Source organism: Hemicordylus capensis, chromosome 2 (genome assembly GCF_027244095.1).
Source record: "Hemicordylus capensis ecotype Gifberg chromosome 2, rHemCap1.1.pri, whole genome shotgun sequence".
In the NCBI taxonomy this organism is placed as follows: Eukaryota; Metazoa; Chordata; class Lepidosauria; order Squamata; family Cordylidae; genus Hemicordylus; species Hemicordylus capensis.
The window spans coordinates 134,465,808-134,487,767 of record NC_069658.1 but is presented as its reverse complement, the minus strand read 5'-3'; the positions used below and the strand labels follow the sequence as shown (position 1 = coordinate 134,487,767).

At 45.4% G+C, this 21,960-nt stretch overlaps 1 protein-coding gene across 1 annotated transcript in view; it reads left to right on the top strand.

The window, feature by feature from the left end:
* Positions 1-10,239: 10,239 nt before the first annotated feature.
* The window catches only part of ALDOB (aldolase, fructose-bisphosphate B), a 30,160-nt gene continuing 18,439 nt past the window's right edge, over positions 10,240-21,960 (top strand). The window contains exon 1 of the mRNA XM_053297710.1: positions 10,240-10,375. The gene's annotated coding sequence lies outside the window, so the exon portion shown is untranslated. The remainder of the gene's footprint in view (positions 10,376-21,960) is intronic.

The following is a 21,960-nucleotide window of genomic DNA, read 5'->3' as shown; positions in this document are numbered from 1 at the left end:
TCTTTGTGAGTTATCAGGGAGCAGGTCACACACAATTTGGGGTTTTCACTGCATGTTAGTGTGGCCTGATTTGTATCAGGGTAAAAAAATCCACTATTTGCTGAGGTTTTTTGGGACAACTTTGAGTTTGCCGTAAAGGCTCCCCATAAACTCGTGGCAAAACCTGCTGTGCGTAAAAGGAGTGTCCTCTGTTCCTATCTGGAAAATACACCACTGACCATACGGGTTTGCTGTAATACCAAGGATGGTCAGCTGGTGCTGCTTCAACTTCAGTAAATAAAAGGAGGTATTTTGCATAATGTTTATTGTCAGCAGAAGTGAGTGGATTCAAATTTCCTCATATGCAAAGGCAGAGATATTGTCATCTCAAAACATAATGTGTCAGACTCTTCCCCACCCAAATCTCAAATGTGGCATTTTTAACAGCATGAATTATACCTATTTTGAAGTCTGAGAGAGATGATGGCTGGTCAACTCTTCTCTACAATGACCCAAAGGACAGAACTCTTCTGGGTTTTTTGGTTTTACAATAAAAATAATTTGATAAATCATGACATTATCTTGTTCACAGATTTATTTAAAATATGTACACCAAACCCTTTAGGACATGTCTTCCCAGGATGGCTAGCAGCAAAAAAGAAAAGAAAAATAAACGAAACCATCAGCACCAGCAGCAGTCACAGGGAACCAAAGATTACCATAACATTTAGTTTGGCCCTGAAAACCTGTTTTGTGTTGCACCTATCCAATAGTTTTCCAATACCACCTTCTTCGTATGTGCTCTACTTTTCTCCCACAATGAGAGTTGTATGTCAGTTTTTCGACAAAAAAACACAAAAGTCTCAGTGTCTAAGGGAGCCCACACTCATAAATCTTTCTAGTGAGGTGACAGGCTTGAATAGTTAACCTTATTTTTTCTACTAAGTGTCTGATTACAGTGGCTCCATGGGGAGAGAAAGGTCATCATCTATTCACAGTGCTCACCACAGAATGTTGCAGAAGTGGATTGTGTGTGTGGTATTTTGAGATTGTGACTCATCCATGTACTTTATAAAGACAAGCACCTGAGTTTTCGTGGGTTTCTCTGCTAGTGTAGAGAACATGTCCAAAAACCTCACTCACACTATTTACACTGTATGTCATCAGTCAGTACGATTCTGTAATGATATGAAATGTTAAGGAGGCCTTGCACATGCTGATTTGCCCCCCAGCCCCACACCCCACTAGGGATGACCCTGCTTCTGAGCACCTGCAGAGAGTGGTTTTTATCTCAGTAGAGTGAAAGACCACAACCAGCCCTCCTTCCACACTGGGGATCAGGGAGAATGACTTTTAGGACAGAGAGTGTAACTTCCACAGCTCCTTGAGCCCCAGCATGTCTCATCTATCTTGAAATTTTACCAAGAAGAGGCAGATTCCTCATTCTCCCCCCCCCCACCAACACATATTTTTCTCCTGAGGAATGGTGCTAATTCTTGCTCTTTTCTCTATTTCTCCCCACCTATCTCCTTGCTTCAGTGGGACTTACTGGTCTCCTATAGGGAGCAAAATATGCTGGGAGCACGAATTAGTTTGGTCTGATTTACATCCCTGAGCATGTGCAATCCTATATGCACTTACCAGGGAAGGATCTCAGACCGTTTAAGTAGACATGCTTTTCTTGCCAGTAAGTCCTTTAGGTTTCAATGAAATGTACTTCCAGCTAAATGTGGTTAGATTTGCTGCCTGAGGCTGCAATTCTCCACACACTTATCTGGGACTTTTACACGCAGCAGGCTTTATTGCAAGTTTACTGGGAGGCTTTACTGAGAAATTGAAGTTGTCCCAAAGAACCAAAATAGTGTTGTTGTTGTTGTTGTTTACTCTGGATATAAATCAGGCTACACTCTAATGAGCAGAGAAAAACCTAAATTGCGTGTGAACTGCTCCCCAGAGGCGTAACTATAGGGGGGCAGGGGGGGCACGTGCCCCGGGCGCCATCTTTTCTGGTCACGTGGGGGGCGCCACCATGACAAAAAAAAATTATTTTTATTTTTATTTTTATTTTTTGTTAATACAAATGTTTCCTGCTCAGTGCAGCAGCGCTGCAGCAGTCAAGGGAGCGCGTCGGTGCCCCCTCCCTCATGAGCGGTCCCTTCCGCGCCGCCTACACCCCCCCCATTGCTTTGCTGGCGCCTGGCGGCCAGTCAGTGGCCTGGCTTGGCGGCGGCGGGCGCTTGTGAGGAAAAACCTAAGTATAATGTAGTATGTTGGGGGGACGGGGGGGGGCCATTTCAGTGCTTGCCCCGGGCGCCGTTTTCCCTAGTTACGCCTCTGCTGCTCCCCAATAACTCGCAGGGACTTCAGGGTAAATCTGGCCAACATGTGACTGCAGCACCTCCATTCCAGAGGAGATGTGTGTTAAAGGGCTTTAAAAGCCTCATGTGAAAAACCTCCTGGAATCAAACTTTACTGAATTTGTTCAGAATTCTGAGAAAACATACATAGGCTCACCCTGCATGGTTGAAAGTCTCTTTTGCTAATCTGCAGCGAGGGGGCCATTTTAATAATAATAATAATAATAATTATTATTATTATTATTATTATTATTATTATTATTAATTCGATTTCTATACCACCCTTCCAAAAATGGCTCAGGGCGGTTTACACAGAGAAACAACAAACAAGATGGAACCCTGTCCCTCACAAAGGGCTCACATTCTAAAAAGAAACATAAGACAGACACTAGCAACAGTCACTAATTAGCGTTGCTAGTGTGTTCTAGGCATTAAAAGTAGCACAAATATATAGTATTCAATGTATATCACTATATATTGTGAAGTGTGCATGTGTGCATTCAGTGAAATGTATTTCCAGGCAGCATACTTATTTTGGAATATCAGACTTAAATCCTTGGGGGCCTGGGGTGTGCAGAGGCCCTGTACTTTGGGGGGGGGCATTTTAAAATCTCATCTCTGGGCCCAATCCAACCTTGCTACACCCCAGAGCTGCAGATAGACCTTGGGCTGGCATATGGTGAAGATGCCGCCTTTGCAATCCTTCCATTGATCTACTGATGATAAACTCTTGCTTCCGGTGTCCCTGCTTTCACCCATTACCTTCCCAGACAAATAAGGAGTCCTCCTTCTTCCTGCTCTCCATATAGATTCCCTTTCCTGTCAGAGAACAAGAGGATTTCTTGATGTATGTCCCCCACCAGTGTTCCCTCTATCAGGGATTCCCAGATGTGGTTGACTACAACTCCCAGAATCCCCAAGCAAAAGCCATTGCAACTTGGGGATTCTGGGAGTTGTAGTTAACAACATCTGGGAATCCCTGTTAGAGGGGACACTGCCCCCACCCCCATCATTATGTCCATTCTTCTCCTCTGACTCAGCCCTGTGCATGGGTGCTCTCTGGATCAGTGGTGTAACTATAATTGAGCAGATGGGTTCAAAGAGCCCGGGGCCCCTGCCAGCTCCTGAGGGGCCCCCAGCAACACCCCTCCCTATTTTTTCATTATCTCCCTCACTCCGTGGGGCTTCCAGGGAGCGGGGCAAACATGAGCCCCCTCTCCCCTAGCTATGCCCCTGAAGTCCAGATCAAGATTGCATGAAGCTCCCCTCACCATCCTACTCCCCCCCCCCATTTGAGGGCCAGTGTTCAGCATTCTCGGGCCATGCTGTCCATTGCAGTGGCATGTGAGCATCTTCAGACTATGCCAGTGCCACCAAGCCAAGGATTGCCCTCGTCCTCCTAACTCTCCCACCCAATTAAGAAGAAGGAGGGGGCTGAACAGGTGTGCCCCAGCTGGGCAAGGAGGGGGAAATGAACAGCATGCCCTTGTGCAGGGCTGCACAACTTTGGCTCTCCTGCAGATGCTGGACTACAACTCCCATCATCCCTGGTGATGGGCCCCTGGTGGCGCAGTGGTAAAACTGCCGCCCTGTAACCAGAAGGTTACAAGTTCGATCCTGACCAGGGGCTCAAGTTTGACTCAGCCTTCCATCCTTCCGAGGTCGGTAAAATGAGTACCCAGAATGTTGGGGGCAATATGCTAAAATCATTGTAAACTGCTTAGAGAGCTCCGGCTATAAAGCGGTATATAAATGTAAGTGCTATTGCTATTGCTATTGCTATTGCTATTGCTATTGCTATTGCTATCCCTGACTATTGGCCACTTGGAACTCTAGTCCAAAAACAGCTGAAAGGCCAAAGCTGTGCAGCCCTGACCTAGTGGGACGAGGATTGGGGGCAGCAGCGGGTGGCAGGGTGGCTTGTGTGGGGTGGTGCTCGTGGAGGTAGCCAGGTTCCCTGTGCCCCTCATTACACACCTGAGGCTCCCCACACACTCCTCACACACCTGAGGCTATTGCCTTGATGAGCTGTCTCTGCTGCACCCAGATGAAGTTTGTGGTGTTGGACTAGAATAGCCTGGCTAAACAACCACTTCAGCAAAAGGGCTGTGGGCCTGATGGCTGCCAAGTGTGGCATTTTGAAGGAGACACCATGTGGAGCTTGGCCCTGGGGAATCCCAGGGAATGAGCCACAGCTCAGCAATTTCAGAGACTGGGAAATGCAACACACAGCGGAGTCACTACCTCCTCCCTGGAAAAGGCTGCAAGGCTCAGATCAGAGCTTTTCAGTCAGAGCTTTGGGGGCTGTTATTTCTTTTTCTTTTTGTTTTAATTGGTCCTCATTTTCTGGAGCCATGGGAAGGTGCCATTTCTTAGTATGCAATGCAAGCTTCAACCTATGAATGGCAAAGTATTGAATCTGCAGGGTATGACGTGAGTTGTGTATGGATAAAATCATTTCAAAATGCATGTGGTACAAATCTTCCAGACTGCCGAAATGTACCACATTCCAACTGCACTTCTAAGAGCTATTCCCCTCCTGGCAAAGGGCTGCAATTTGCAAAGAGGAAGGCAGGCCATATTTGAACGATTCCAATTATTAATTAATAATACTAGAGGTAGATGGACTTTGAAATAGCTCTGCAAGAGGCAGGCAATGGAACACAGCAAGGTGATAGGAAAGAGCCAATGTATGAGAAGATGAGGATAAGGAGAGGCTCAGATTAATAGTAAACTAGATCAGAGTACATTGAACACTAACCAGCCAGGCATACTCTCTCTGCACTCAGCTAACACTCCATTTTCACGTGTGCACACACACACACAAACAAGCATGCTCAGTCTCATTTTCCCCTCTGAGTTTTGGTGCTCCTTTCTGTGAAGAACAGACAGTTGCTAGGGAAGGTGTGAGCTTTTCCTGGAGATTTTTCGGATGGCGACTTTACCATGACTTTGCTTGGGGAGCGTGGGTGTGCATTCACATATCAGCCAGATTTACCCTGAAGTCCATGTGATATTTCAGAGAGCACTCCACACACGATTTGGGTTTTCCCCTCTGTATTGGAACCTAGCCCGATATATGTCTAGGGTAAAAGAATCATATTTTTGCATCAGAGTATTTGTTATGCCCCGAACTCACAATAAAACCTCACGGTAAACCTGTGTTAAAGCGTGCTGGACTGTCTGAAAAGCTGGGAGTTATTCACACATGGCTTCATGCTTTGGGGTAAATGTTGAGTGAAGCCACTTCGAATTACACTTGTGGCATTGAGGGAAGCAGCCCCTCCCCTCTGCTCTCAGGGTTTTTTGTCTGTGCAGGTTCACATTGTATGCCTTCATGTTTTCCTTCTAGCCAATGGGGTGGGTGGAAAGAGAGAGATTTCTATTATTTATTTATTCACATTTCTAGCCTGCCCTATACCCAAAGGTCTCAGAGCAGGTTACAATAAAACCAATATACAACATAATTAAAATTCAGCATGATAACATTAAAAAAACACAGTAAAAAAATACAGTGCCTGAGAGGGGAAGTACCACTACATCTCTAGTCAAAGGCCATGGTAAAGTGGTGTGTCCCATAGTCTGGGAAACATATCAGCAGGGATTGGAACCAGCAACCTCTTGCTCCCAAGGCAAGTTACTTCCCCACTGTGCAGACAGCCTCTATCTTTAATATTTCCCATAGTACATTCCTTTTATTTAAAGGAGAAAATTAAGCATGTGCTTAATTTGATAGGCTGTAAAAAAAAAAAGCTTACTGTCAGCTGGATTGTACCCACATGGTCCTTGGGTTTTGTTTTGTTTTTAAAAAACAAAAGTGTATTTTGGTGAGGATATAAAATTAAAAAGGATAAACTATCCAGAGATGTGTGTTTTTTTTAAATGATGTAGCAGCCTCAAGCATGTTGCAGAAACAATATAGGAGGATCATCTTGTGGCAAGGGTTCAATTTAATTAAAAGTTGTGTGGACAGCAAGGAATTTTTCTCACAAACAATCCTGCTTCCTTCAGCATGTTTCTAGCAACCAGCTGTTGGTCACATGATGATGAAAGATTCCCACAATATATTTTGAATAGTGTATGGTGAGAACGTCAGAGTCCTAGCAAACATTGGGAAAACAAGGTCTAATGTCCAAGGCCACTGAGTGTTTGTGCCGTGTTTGAGAACACGCTGCCTCTCCACAGTACGCGTGCACCAAGCTGAGCAGCCAATCAGCTGCAAACCCTCTGTGAGAACTCCTTGAAATGCTGCATAGAAAAAGAAATGCATAGTTGTTATTCAAACTGCCGTGACCGCTCCAAATGTCTTTTCTCCCACCTAGGACTTTTACACACAGCAGGCTTTACCACATGTTTATGGGGAGGCTTTACTGAGAACTCGAAATTGTCCCAAACAACCGATGCAAATAGTGGATTTTTTAAACCCAAGATATAAATCGAGCTACATTCTAACATGCAGTGAAAAACCTTAATTGTGTGTGAACTGCTCCCCGATAACGCACAGAGACTTCGGGGTAAATCTGGCTGATATTTGAACACACACACACTCTCAATTTTGGAGGTGATGCAAGTTAAAGGGCTTTAAAAGCCCCATGTGAGAAACCTCCTAGTGCATCTCCTGCTCAGAAATGGACTGACATAGAGAGCAAAGAGGCAGTGGTGCAGCAAGAGAGCAGCCTTACAGAACTTCTCTGCTAACTGCACTGGTGCAGGGGGGAAGGGACAATTTTTGATGACCTCCCCTTCTCCAGGAAGCTCTCTGTCCCCAAGAGCAAAAATATGTCCCCTAGGGCTGTACAACCTTAGGAACATGTTCTGGTATGGCACAGAGGGTTCCTGGAAAAGGGGAGGGTGTCAAAAACCTGCTGCTTCCCTCCTGCACTGGTCCAGTTGGTTAGGAAGTTCTGTTAGGATGCTTTCTTACTGCACCGCTGCGTCCTTGCTCTGTATGTCAACCATGGAATTTTTCAGCACTTGCATACATTTTGCTATTTTTAAAAAAATAAGCAAAAGGACAAAGTGCTTTTGAGAATGCATAGAGTGTTACGATTGAAAATCCAAATTTGAAAAACAGAATAATAGGAACATAGAACAAAGAAGTATTATCTAGACCAGTGTTTCTCAACCTTTTTGGAATCAAGGACTGCTAAATTCTTTGTGCGGAGTTTCAGGGACTGCTACATTCTTTGTGCGCAGTTTCCCGGACCAGCAGTTAGTAAAGGGGTTTCAAGTTTATCTATTAGTACTATACTACAGGCATGCACAACTCAAATGACCTGGTGGGCCAAAACTGACCATGACTTGGCTCATGGGGGCCGAGGTCAATTTTTAGGGTGCTGGTTATTAAAGTAACACTTAATAGCAATAGCAATAGCACTTACATTTATATACCGCTCTATAGCTGGAAGCTCTCTAAGCGGTTTACAATGATTTAGCATATTGCCCCCAACATTCTGGGTACTCATTTTACCGACCTCGGAAGGATGGAAGGCTGAGTCAACCTTGAGCCCCTTGGTCAGCATCAAACTTGCAACCTTCTGGTTACAGGGCGGCAGTTTTACCACTGCGCCACCAGGGGCTCCAGGGGCACCAGGGCACCAGGGATTGATTAATTGATATCAATCAATTAATTAAATCAAAGTAAAGTAAAATTAATTAAAATGAATTTAATCAAAATTTAACTTTTGAAGTTCTGGCAGGCCAAGATTAATTTAAATTAAAATAAAATAAACTGAATTAAAATCTCTAATTACAATACAATCTGTACAAAATACATAACAATAAAATGTATTGCTCTTCCTTTCCACCTCTGCCAAATCATAATGCTTGTAATCCCCAAGTCGTACCGAGGAGAAAACCCTCTCCATGCATACCCCAGCATGGTATTTGTGGTGGCAGCTGCCTGGCTACCTCTCACCCGCCAGCTCACCCCCCATGACTCCCCCGAACTTGGGCTTCAGACACAGTGTCTCAACTCTGGTGAGAATGACCTTTCTCAGCACCGCCAGGAGAGCAGAGAGAAAGGCACACCTAGGAATCCCTGCCTTGTGCTGTAAGCCCCCCTCCCTTTATGCATATGCAAATCAGCTTTCCTTTGACTGGCTGGAACGCGATAGTCATCTTGAAAAACTGCCCCTCTCATTGAACGGCTCCTAAAGCACATGCAAATGAATAGCCTCCCCTCTTCTCTCACCTCATTGTGTATTACTGTGATGAGGATTTTCAGACAGTAACTTTACATGTCTCTTACTATAAGCAAATCGTTCCAAGCCCCCACCCCTTTGTATTTATCACGGGGCAAGATTCTGCAGTCCCAGCTTTGAGCGAAAAAGAGCGCTGAGTCTTCTCAGACCTGTTCTGGGTGGCAGAAGGGAGGAGGGAGAGAAAGGAAGCAAGAAAGGCTTTGGAGGCACGAACCGGCACTCAATTATTCGCGGACCTGCACCGGTCCCCGGACCAGCTATTGAGAAACAGTGATCTAGACAGACTGGCAGCGGTTTCTCCCAGTTCGTAGGCAGGAATCTCTCTCAGGGAGGGAACTTGGAAGCAACACGCAAGCAACAGGTGCTCTTCCCAGAGCAGCCCCATTCGCCAAGGGGAATTTCTTACAATTACGGATGTGCACGAACAGAGGTTTGAGCACTAGTTTGGAACTACAGGGAGGGGAGCAGCGAGTGGGGACTTTAAGAAAGAGGAGAGCAGGTCCTTACCTGCTCTCCACCAACCAATGCAGCTTCCTGCTGGTGCGGTGCTTGTCCCAAGTACCTGTGCATGGTGCCAGCATGCACATGGTGCCCATGCATGTGTGAGTGCCATGTGTGTGCTTGGCGCTTTGTGTGGCTACTTGGGATGAGTAGTTGCAGGAAGCTGCATGGGGCAGTGGAGAGCAGGTAAGGACCTGCTCTTCTCTTTCTTAAAGCCCCCACTCGCCACTCCCCTCCCCATGGTGCTGAACCGGTTCAGACCTGGTCTGAACTGGTTCTGCACGAACCAGTGCTCGAACCTCAGTTCATGCACATCCTTACTTATAGTGACCGCACATGTCCCTAATGGAGCTCTAATAGAGTTGCCATGCCCCCTGGAATTCCGGGTTTCACTCTGATTTTAAGCATCTCTTCCAGATTGCTTAGCCTATCTGGATTCTCCCAGATTTCAGATTTCTTTTTTTCTTTTTAAAGATAAGCTCTAGCCCTTGTAGAAGCAGAATTATGGAGCAAAATGTGCAGTTACTATTCTCCTCAAAGATTATTTTCAGGCCAATTTACATAATATGCAAATAAGGCACCCAGATTTGGAAAGTCAGAATATGGCAACCCTAAGCTTTAAGAGTACACATGAATGGATGAGTAGAGATGACAGACACTCTCTAAAGAACAAGTACAATATAGTTGAAGGGGCCCAGGCTTTTTCAAGATCCTGTATATACACAGATGGGCACAGTGACAGCACACACGTGCATACGCAGCAGAAGCAGATGTATGAGGTATGTTTCTGCTTGTTGCATTTTCTCCTTCTGGCAACCAGCCCAGAGAGTAAAATTCTGTCCAGGCCTGTCAAATTGTCTACAAGACAGTCCACATATAGGTTGCCTAGGAATTCCCAAAGCAAAAAGCTTTCTGTGATGTGTGAAGCAGACCTGTGCATAATAAGTGTGTGGCTAGGTAGAATTTGGGAACATTCAGCCTTGTTGCAAAAAAAAGCGATTTTCTTCATGCCTGTCAGGTACCACATGTCAGTAGATAGGAGAGGCTCTAGGCCTGTGTGTGAGAGAGGGGTGGGGTGGGGGTGAGGGTAGAGGCACATCTGATTGGCTCAGCAGTGTCACTCTCTGAAGCAGCCAATCAAAGCTGCTGAGCATTTACACCTCTCCAACCAGTTTGAAAATAAGGAAGAGAGAGAAAAAAAAGCAGGGGAAAAGTTAACTAGTAACATGACATGAAAGGTATAAAACGTTTCAGATTTGCAGTATTTGACCTGTTTGGCTGCAGCCACCTCACCAACAGGAACTTCTGGTAGAGGCAGAGAGAATTTACCCAAAGGTGCGTGCCAATGAGTTAGTGCATGTTCTGAAAAAGGGGGGGGGGAGAGATTGGGTGTGTGTGTGTGTGTGTGTGTATGCATTCACATTAGCGAGAGTTTGTGCGGCTATTACTGCATGCCGAAATACTTGTGTTTCCCCTCCACATCAGCCAGCCAGCCATTTAAACTATATTTTTGTGTTACTATAAGACGGAAATCAAGAAAGTGTGTAGCTTTTGGAGCCATTCTATGTCTCTTTTTAACAAAGCAGAATTTTGCAGAGCAACTCTCAGAAGTGTGTGTGTGTGTGTGTGTGTTGTGTTTGTATGTGTGTTAAACTAGTTTTTTACCCTGATAGCAAGCACAATGCCCAATCTAGACTCAATGATTATCTTAGAGATGGCAAAGGACAGAATTTAACTCAACAGAGCTCTGTCACTCCCACCCTGTATTAGCAAAGTGCTTTGTCTGAGGTCATCCACTGTGCCCAGAGGCACTCTTACCAGGGGCATAGCTATAATTGAGCAAAAGGGTTCAAAGAACATGGACCCCCAGCTCCTAAGGGCCTTCCAGCTCCATCCTTCCCTATTTTCTTCATTATCTCCCTCACTCTGGGGGCCACCAGAAAGACGGATGACCATGGGCACCCTCTCCCCTAGCTACGCCCCTGACTCTTACCACTGGACTTTGGGGCTGAAGTCCAGGGCCTCCACAGCCCCTGCCTCCCCCCACCCCAATCCTCTTTAGTCTGTCCTGGGTGGTGTGGTCACCCGTCGGAGCATGTTGATGCTTAATTTGCAGGAGAAGGGGGCCTCCAAAGGCATTTAGGTCCAGGCTTCAAAACTGCGTAGGTGCACCACGGACTGTGCCTAAAGCGGGGATTGAGGAGGTATGCAAGAAAGGACCTCTACTCATGACAGATACACCCCCCAATACTGCACAAGAATAAAGGGGGTGGGGGATATAGCTTAAGGAGTTCAAGAGAGTGGGAATTAGACTCCCAATGACAGATTCCCTCTGGGGGCAAATAGCAGCCATGACTAGGCATAATCTGGATCGGGATCTGCAGCGGTGGTAGCAAAAGGTAAAATCTTCTCTCTCTTTTCTAGGGTAGCCTAGCCAATTCTGTCTTAGGGGTAATTCCTTGAAATCTTTCACACACACACACACACACACACACTTTCCCAATATCAAGCCATTAAGTTTCCCTGGATTGCTTTCAACAGTCACTGAGAGATTTATGCCAATTCCTGGAGCCGCCAAGTCCACCCTGGAGGGTCTCTCCTGCCATGGGTGGAGCTGGAATGGGCCGCTGGCAACTGCTATAGGGGGAGGGCGGAAGCAAGCATAAAAAAGCTAATATATATCCATAGGAAACATAGGAAGCTGCCATATACTGAGTCAGACCATTGGTCTATCTAGCTCAGTATTGTCTTAGACTGGCAGTGGCTACTCCAAGGTTGCAGGCAGGAATCTCTCTCAGCCCTATCTGTAAATCTTTGTATCTATATCATGTACAAACAACCACTTTGTATATAATTGTGCTTTGGCAACGTACTGTATGCTTTGGAAGTTTGTTGGTTCAATAAAAAAATCTTGTCCTATTAAAAAAAAAAATCTTGTCCTATCTTGGAGAAGCCAGGGAGGGAACTTGAAACTTTCTGCTCTTCCCAGAGCGGCTTCATCCCCTGAGGGGAATATCTTGCAGTGCTCACACATCAAGTCTCCCATTCAAATGCAACCAGGGTGGACCCTGCTTAGCTAATGCGACAAGTCATGCTTGCTACCACAAGACCAGCTCTCCTCTCATGCTGCCACCTGACCACCCCCTCTCAGGTTGTTATCTTTAACAGTGACTGCAGAAAGCTTCTCCCACTGACTGGGGCCCCTTTAAAGAGAACCAGTTTTTCATGTGATTGCAAGCTGTTATCCTCACTGACAGAAATGCAAAAGACTTTGATAATCCTGGTATTAAGCAAGTTTGCCATGACTGGAAGCAGCAGCAGCAATATACTCTCAGAAGTCTGGCATTCCCTCTGAGCTCTGCTCTAGTCTAAACAGTAGCTGTAATGGTTTTGCTTGATTACCTATCTTTATCTCCCATAAAGAGTCACCATTCCCAGCTCCCTTCTCTAGGGCCTGGAATGGGCCTGGGATGGGGATCATCCCTCAGGGCCCTTTCCACTACAACAGTGTCACTACTCTCCTGTGTTTCGACATCTCAGTCCCTGCGCTGTCGGAAAGGTGCCATTCACATTTCCGATGCCTTCTTTTGGATTTTATCCTCGCGTTTTAGTCCTACAGCATTGCATGTGCGTCACAAATAAATAGCTGTATTTTCCCGTTGAAAGAGGGTTGCACAAGCTATATCCATCTTCAAAATGAACCTGTCAAGCCGAAGCATTTTCCTGCTGAACAGCATGTAATCTGGAAAGCTCCCTGATCTTCAGAGGAATTTGGAGAGCTTCAGCAACCCCAAAGGGAACACAACAATCAGAGCTGCTTTTCCCAGCACGGTAACAGCCCCTCTAAGTCTAAGTCAGAATGACTTACCCCAGCACAAGCTGGCCTTCAAATTATTTCACATCTTCCTCTCTGCCATCTCCCTGATCCACAGTATTCTAGCAGGCTGCTTTTCTAATTTGTGACACTTTGGAGGACAACCGATGCAAGCAAGCATCAGAGATGCTATTTCAGAAGGGCAGGGGGGCATTTCCCACCCTCCATCAGTCCTGTAGACCTCACTGTCCATCAGTCCTGTAGACCCCACTGCTTTGTGGGGTCTAAGGTTGAATATATCCAGGAATGGGGTCTTAAACTTGCTGAGAATCTTTCTCACGTATATGTGTGCACTGAAATTTGAAATCAGGTCCCTGGAGTGAGTTAGGAGGGACTTGGGAGGGATTTTGAAGGGAGTTAGGAGTTAGGGAACTTTTAGAGTTCTCTGGAGACACCTGTGTGGAACACAGAAGCAGCAAAGGAAATGGCGTCGAGGGAGATATGGACGAAAATATAACCATTTACTATCAGCCAGTTGATAATACACTGGCTGATAGTAAATGGCTATATTTCCTGGTTGCAAGTTGCAAAACATTTTCTGGACTGTACCACTCCAAGCTGCTGGTGTGGGCTTTGATGGGAGGTGGGCAGAAACTAGGATGTTTAGCAGAAAGTTAGATCAGCCACTTTCCCTTGACATGCTGGTTTTTTTAATGGTGAAGAGAGTTTTCTCTGTACAAGAGCATAGATCCCACATCCAGGAATTCTTTTTTACCAGGGCATTTTCCAGACTACGAGATTTGCAATGGTTAATGTGTTGCAAAGTGTGACAGAGAAGTGCAGTGGTTTCAAAATGAGAGTAAAGGGTTGTTTGATGCTTCATTGTAAGCTGGTGGCCATTCATATTTTCTGTTCACTGTTAGCCTCCCGGTCGGGGGTCTACTCGGAAGTTGCCATGGCGTGGAGCCACGGTGCAGCAATACACAATTTTAAAAACCGGGTTTGTGGAGTGCTCGCTCCACAAACCCGGTTTAAGAGCAGGGGCAATTCAGCGGGTTACCCGCTTATAAACCACCAGGCTTGCCTGCGAGCCCGGTGGCTTACACGACCAGCGAAAATCAGGCTAGGCTCTCCTAGCCCGATTTTCGCTGGTCATGAGACTAGCTTCAATGTGTAGTTTGGCCTTCATATACAGCCAGGCTGAACTGGCAGTGACTAACCGGGAAAGATCTTGGAGTCATGGTAGCTCAAATGGAAAGTCAATGCAGTGTGCAGCAGGAGTGTAAAAATGGCAAATTCCAGGCTAGGGATTATTACAGAGTTTGCTCTCCCCCTAGTTTGCTGGTTCAGTTCCTGTTCACTGCAGACATAGTTTTTTTGGCATTGTAAATTGGACAAGAACCAAACCAACAGAGAAAGTCTAGGGTCAGCTTCATGATACAGTACATGCAGTCACAGCACTGAGGGACAGTGGTCACATGGCTACATTCACTCCAGAAATATCAGAAAATAATGCCAGCATCCACATGTGATCTGTGTGACACCCACTGACAAGTGGTGTTAAATAGCAGAGACTAACCCCGAAAGCCCTTGTGTCTGTCCAGTAACAGCATGATGTGATGAATGGAAATATCCTTTGTGTAGTTTTGCTTTATGTACACTTATATTACATACTTTATGTACACATACATTTGCTTTTATGTACACATACATTATGTACATACTCCATATAAGCTGTGGTGCCAGCTGGGAATAAGGCAACTTTTTAGGGAAGGCAAGCTTGCCCTTTGAAAATCTCCTTAAAGCCTTCTTACTGCAAGATTCCTCTCACACAAAGCTGCACCAGCACTTGGGAGGTAGAGAGGCTGCAGTCAAAGGGCAACTGGTGGAACATAGGAAGCAGCCATATACCGAGTCAGGTGATTGGTCTATATTCTAACCAATCATGGTGGACCAATGGCTTGTGGTGTCTCCAAGGTTGCAGGCAGGAGTCTCTCTCAGCCCTGTCTTGGAGATGCCAGGGAGGGCACTTAGATGCTCTCCCCACAGCGGCCCCATCCTCATGGGGAATACAGTATTTTACAGTGCTCATGTAGCCTCCCATCCAAATGCAAGGCAGGGGGCAGACCCTGCTTAGCAAAGGGGACAATTCTTGCTTGCTCTCACAAGACTGGCTCTCCTCCCCTACAGTCTTCTCCTCTCACTGCCCTCCCGAGTCCTTTCATGGTCTTGTAATACTGAGTAAGGACTTTCCCCGAGTGCTGCTGCCCCAGGACAAGAGTTGTAGCCAAGTTGTTGTACCAGAACAAGAGCCTGCAGTATAATGCTTAGCCAGTGATGTGTTAAAAGGCAAGGGAGCTTGGGGAGCAAAAAGGCAGACATGAGATATACCAATGCAGAAATGAAAATGCATCTCTAAAATGTCCATTATGGCTTTCCATTTTCCCCTCATAATCAGGGGCATAGCTATAATTGAGTGAAAGGGTTCAAAGAACACAGGCCCCCACCTCCTGAGGGCCCTCCCTCTTTTCTTCATTATCTCCCTCATTCTGGGGGACCGCCAGAGAGAGGGATGAACACAGGCCCCCTCCTCCCTAGCTACACCCCTGCTCATAATGCAGTGTTATGAATGTTGAGGCGTTCCTGAAGAAGTGGGTGAAAATGTTGAAACCAACAGCCCTGTGGCTCTTTTCCCTTTTCAAAGCCAGTTGGCTTAGTCCCCGCCCTGTGCCTTCCAGTCTCGGCGGTAGTGCAAAGAGCCTGTCACTGCCCAGCAACAGATGGAAAGGGCCCCTCCTCTGCTGCCGCCTTGTGCTCCATATTTCCTGCAGGCACAAGTGATACAACTGTGCAAACATACCACACTCAGCCTCCTTTTCCTCAAAGCTGCCAGTCACTCTCCTTCCATTTTGCTCGTGCTCGTTTTCCCCTGTTCATTTGCAGTTTTCAGACAAAGATTCACTCCAAACCTGTTCTTTTTAGAGCCACTTCACACATTTTACATTTTTCACTGGACATCGAAACGTGATGAGCGGTAAATGTCACAAACAGGTACTTGCCATTATGTATGGAGGATAGAACCAGTTGTCAGGGAGCTATGAGTGGCTGCAGCTCTCTTTTGAATGCATATAGTGCACTCTTTGAATGCATATAGTGCACTCTGTTGAATGCATATAGTGACAAAGCTGGGTTTCCCTCTACGCCAGGGTTTCTCAATGTGTGGGTCCCCAGATGTAATTGGACTTCAACTCCCATAATTCCCAACCAAAGGCCACTGGGGCTGGGGATTATGGGAGTTGAAGTCCAATAACATCTGGGGACCCACACATTGAGAAACCCTGCTCTACGCTATATATCAAATGGCCCTCAGTTCTACGCTATATGGCCCTGCTCTACGCTATATGGCCCTGCTCTACGCTATATATCAAATGGCCCTCAGTTCCGTGGGAAGAAGATTTTATCTAGTCTGGCTTAGTCAGTAAAGAGGGCTTCCCCCCACTTAAGTCTTTAAGCATTCGATAATGAAATGAGGTCCACAGATCAGGGGTGTGTGTATGTGTTTGGGCTGCTGTGGGCCATATTGGAATTGGTATCAACCTGATCCCACCATGTACTGGATATTGGGGTACCCTGGATCACATCAAGCTAATGCATGAGTATCAGCTTCAATATGATCCAGGGTACTCCAATATCTGGTGCATGATTCTGTCATTACTGGGATCAGATTGATACCAATTTGATCTGGAACATCAGTATCAGCTTGATGCATTGCGGTGGGGGCCAAGGGGGGCCTTATCTTTAAGGAAGATCCATCTATCCCTGAAGAAACTGGCTGGCTGGAAGGCAAAAGCAACAATTCAAATTGTCACCTTTGCTTACATTTCCTTGCCCTAGAATGCCCTAGAATGAACCAGGGCAGGAAACAACGTCATGACATTGCATCCTTTTCTTGGTGGATTACTGGGGGGAAATGGCCACATTCTGTGACTATAGGGTGTGGCCATTTGCCTCCCCCCTGCCCGCCCCAGTAATGCAGCAGGAAAAGTAAGTAATATCTTGGCATTGCTTTTTGCTCTGGTGCATTCAAGGGTAAGGCAAGGGGGTAATTTGAACAGTTGCCACTCCGGCTGCCTTCTGGGTAGCCAGTTTCTTTGCAGGCAGACGGATCTTCATTCTTTATTTTATTTATTTTAACATTTATATCCCGCACTTCCCCCAAGGAGCCCAGAGCGGTGTACTACATACTTAAGATTCTCCTCACAACAACCCTGTGAGGTTGATTAGGCTGAGAGAGAAGTGACTGGCCCAGAGTCACCCAGCTAGTTTTCATGGCTGAATGGGGATCTGAACTCAGGTCTTCCCGGTCCTGGCCCAACACTCTAACCACTACACCACACTGGCTCAGTCCCCTCCCGATAATATTACACCAATATGGTGTAACATTGCATTGAACAGTCTAACAATATTGTGAACATTTTTCATTGGAATCATTCATGGTGGAGTGGGGGGAAATGCCTTGAAAGTATTACATTGCTTCAGAACTGATATTTTGTTTGATGCAATGTACAACCCACATGTGTGTTCTGAATGCTCAGAAAATCTATACAAATGCTAAGTATTATTAAGATGCTTGTATGAGGAGCTGCACACAGCCACCTTAAGTGGCGCAGTGGGGAAATGCTTGACTAACAAGCAGAAGGTTGCCAGTTCGAATCCCCGCTGGTACTATATCGGGCAGCAGCGATATAGGAAGATGCTGAAAGACACCATTGCACACTGTGCGGGAGGAGGCAATGGTAAACCCGTCCTGTATTCTACCAAAGAAAGCCACAGGGCTCTGTGGGTGCCAGGAGTCGAAACAGACTTGACGGCACACTTTACCTTATTAGGAGCTGCACCCTTATATCCATTGCCATAAAATGACCTATAATCTATAGACCTTGTGTTGGCTCATGCATGAAGCAAATAAAAATGGAATATGGTTCCTAAGAAAGCAACTCATATGGAATCCTCACAATGTTAGATATCAAGAAATTAAGCAAAGCTTGGAGAACAAGTTGTGCCTTTGTCAAATGTGAGTTTGTCTCCCTTGTGGAGTTTCAAGGACACATACTCAAAAAGACCATTTCTTGCTGTTTACCACCTTGTAGTTCTCGTGTTAAAGGTGAGGGGGGATGCTTTCAATGCATGCCTTTGGGATGGGGAGTGAGGATTCTAATCCGCATTAGAGGCTGTGCCCACAGAACTAGTTAACCAGCTGGTAATAATTTGTCCCGGGCCATACCTATCAAAACCCCCGGGTATTCCAGATTCGGTTGCACAGCATGATAAATGCAATGCTTTAGCTAATGATATCTAGCAAATCCAAGGGTGGTCAGATTGCCAACACTGACTGAAGCGGTTCCTGGAGATCCAAACCACCGCCCCCCCACCCCCCCGCCGCCCCTAGTATTTTTCACAATATCAAGCTATTAACATCTTCAGGACTGCTTTTCAGTCTCTCCTGGAGACTAATTCCTGAGACTGCACTCCACTCCACTCCACTCCACTCCTGGGCACTTTCCAGATTACACCCTGCAACGGGGTCACGGTGGATCTCGGAAGTGTGCTTCCACACTTCCTGTGTTGTGATACCGCAATCACTACGCTGACAGCAGGATGCCATTCACGTTTCCGATGCCTTGTTTCGAATTTAATCGCTGCAATATAGTGCTATGATGTCGTGTATCCGGTGTAAAAAGGTTGCTGTTTTTCCAGGTTGTTAGTTTTTTAGACGGCTCCCCCTGCTGTTTACGTTTCATATGTGATTTTCCTGAACGAAAGAATTTTGCTGCTATTAAGCAGCCAATCTGGGATGTACTCTGGAGGGCTGGAGCAAACCTAAGTGGGTGGCCTAGGTAGAAAAAGATGGCAGTCCTATCAATTGTACATGTGGCTTGGGAAATCTAGAGGAAAGCTCCAGAATTTCACACATGCCATCGCCCCAGTAACTTGTTTGAAGTGACCTAAAATAATCACTGTGCCAACCATGTTGAAATGTTCCCTCTCTTATTTCCCCAAACTCCTGCACTTTGGCCCACAGTTGGTTGTAATATTAACAGAAGGCAATCTTTGTGCTGATGTCAGTGGAGATTTCTTTGTGCTCTTTCTTTGCTCTGCTGCCCCAAGCAAAGGGATAAAAGATGGTTAAATTCCAGCACTATTGACAATTCATGTCCATGTCCTGTTGGATCTCTGCCAGGGACTGAATTAGGCAAACAGCCTTGTTTGCTCAAAATGCTACCGGTGACGTCTCTTGGAGAGCTTTGCAAAACCTGATGAGAAGCTCCAAATGGCTTTTCTATCTTTCAAATTTAAGATAGCAATAGCAATAGCAATAGCACTTACATTTATATACCGCTCTATAGCCGGAGCTCTCTAAGCGGTTTACAATGATTTTAGCATATTGCCCCCAACATTCTGGGTACTCATTTTACCGACCTCGGAAGGATGGAAGGCTGAGTCAACCTTGAGCCCCTGGTCAGGATCGAACTTGTAACCTTCTGGTTACAGGGCAGCAGTTTTACCACTGTAAAAGATGTTGGATGAATGTGTCAAAAATAGCAGGGGAGTCGGGGGAAAGACGTTCCATTTTCACTGGAGCAGAAGATTGTTCTTGTATTGTAACTGGCACTTTTAAGAAATGAATGGGAAGACTATGGGCCAAAGTATACATTATTTTAAGTCTGTGATTGAGCCCAACCTGCTTGATTTTTACAGCCTAAATAGCAGCCATAGGGATCCTGATCAGATGTTTGTTTAGTTGTCTCCAACACAATTCCAGTCCAGATCTCCCCTCCCATGCTGCTACTTAAACTGTTAAACTCAAGCATATCTGTCCCAATCATGGGCTTTAACATAATATGCAGCCCTAGGTTTAATAGCCCTATGTTTCAAAGATGGACCACATCCAAAAGCATAATGGCTCTTGATCATCGCATGAGAGTTTGGGTTCTTCTCTCAAAAGAGAGAAAGATCTAGTCTGCATAGCTGTTGAGATTAACTTCAGAGCTTGAAGGGGATGTTTCCTCAGAGATGAAAAAGAAGACTGGGAAGAGTCTTCCAATGGGTTGCCCAGTCGCCTAAGTGTGGCCATGTTGTCTTTTGCCTTCAAAGCCCAGAATAGTTTTCATTTTTGTAAACACAGGTTCACTCAGGAACCACACAGCATTTTAGAATGTTTTGTAAAGCTTTTTAAAAACGATTAATGTTTATTTTCCTAAGTTTGAAAAAAGAACAACCCCCAAATGTCATTTCAGAATGAGAATAGATGTTTGTCTTGGAACCCATTTGACTTCCTTTTACATTTTTTGTACATTTTCTCTCTCTCTGAAATAGAAGCGTATATTACTTCTTCACAGGTCTTCAGCACCATGTTCCTTATTAATATAAGATCAAGGGTTGGAGCACCTTCCCTATGAGGAAAGTCAGAACTGTCTGAGGCTTTTAGTTTACAAAAAAAATGACTAGGTGGATAGAAATTTCAGTTTCACTAGATGATCTAGAGTTTCAGTATTAAGAAAAATGGAGAAACACTTCGCTATCCACTTTCTCTACAACATACAATTAACATATGTTGTAGAGAAAGTGGATAGAGAAGTGTTTCTCCATTTTCCTTAATACTGAAACTCTGGGTCATCTAGTGAAACTGGCAGCAGACTGATGGAGAAGGGATTTACAGAATCCACTGTCACAGGCTTAGGCGGCTTTACAGGGGGATTAGATACATTGTTGGAAGACAGGTCTACCAATGAGTATTCATCATGATGGTTGTATGAAACCTCCATATTCAAAGGCAGTATGCTACAGAATACCAGTTGCTGGGTGACAGACAGCAAGGGAGGCATTGCCTTCATGCAGTGCACACGAGTTTCATGGAAGCATCTGCCTAGCCACTTGTTCATTGTCTTGGGAATCCTCTGAAAGCACATCATGGATCACAATTTAAGAACCACTGTAAGGACTGAGTCACACAGCCATTTTGAAGTCTATATTAGAAAACTTAGAATTTAGCTACATTCTCAGGTCTCCAGTTTCCATGGCCTAGTGCCCAAACCTAAGTCTCCGCCCCCCCAATATTCTGCACCCTTTCTAGTTCTACCATCTCCTTTTTGAGTTGGAGCAGTCAGAACTATACACAGTGGCTGACAATCTGACTAAATGTACTAAAGGAAGACCTATTGAAATGCAATGGGCAAACTGCACATTATATGACGCATGCAGTTGGTCCTTATGTTCTTGGCCCAACTCTTAGCCAAGAAGACATTACTGTGAAGGGCCATAAAAGAACAAGTGGCAGCCCACAAAAAACTAGATAAAGTAGAATTGTCATATGTTATCTAACAATGTTTTAAAGAACCATTGAGTCCTTAGGTGGCAAGGGAACTGGTGCTGGCTAATATACAAATCTATGTGCATTTCAGCCAGAATCTGAAACTGCAGAGGATATTTTTTACTTACACAACACACTGAGATACATTAGCAAACATTTGGACAGCAAGTCAGGCAAAAAAAAAGGGGGGGGGGGCAGGGTTGTTAGCACAGGGCAGAGAACATGCTGGTTGGAAAATCAGACAGTTCCTAAGAAACAAACATTCTAATCTCTGGTTGCAGAAAATTCTGCTGAGACTGCAGTTGGAGGTGTGTTGCTTGGTACTTTGACCCAATTATTAATGGCCAAGCTGTCTATGCTTTGAGCACCCACATATGTTAGTTGAAGCCACTGTGTATCTCATCGTATCATTATCATTTTTATTGCACAAAGCAACCTCTAAAGCAGGGCTGGGCAAACTTGGCCCTCCGGCTGTTGCTGGTCCACAACTCTCATCATCCCCAGTCACAGTGGCCACTGTGACTGGGGATGATGGGAGTTGTAGGCCAACAACAGCTGGAGGGCCACAGTTTGACCCCTCTGCTCTAAGGTGACAGGCTCCAGCAGAAGAACAGGGAGAGAGCTGCTTAACCCATCTGGCAATACAGTCTACTCAAATAACTCCCAATTGCTTTTCACCCTATGGGGGTAAAGAAGATACCAGTACCATGTGGGATGAAAAGCAGCTGGGTAGGG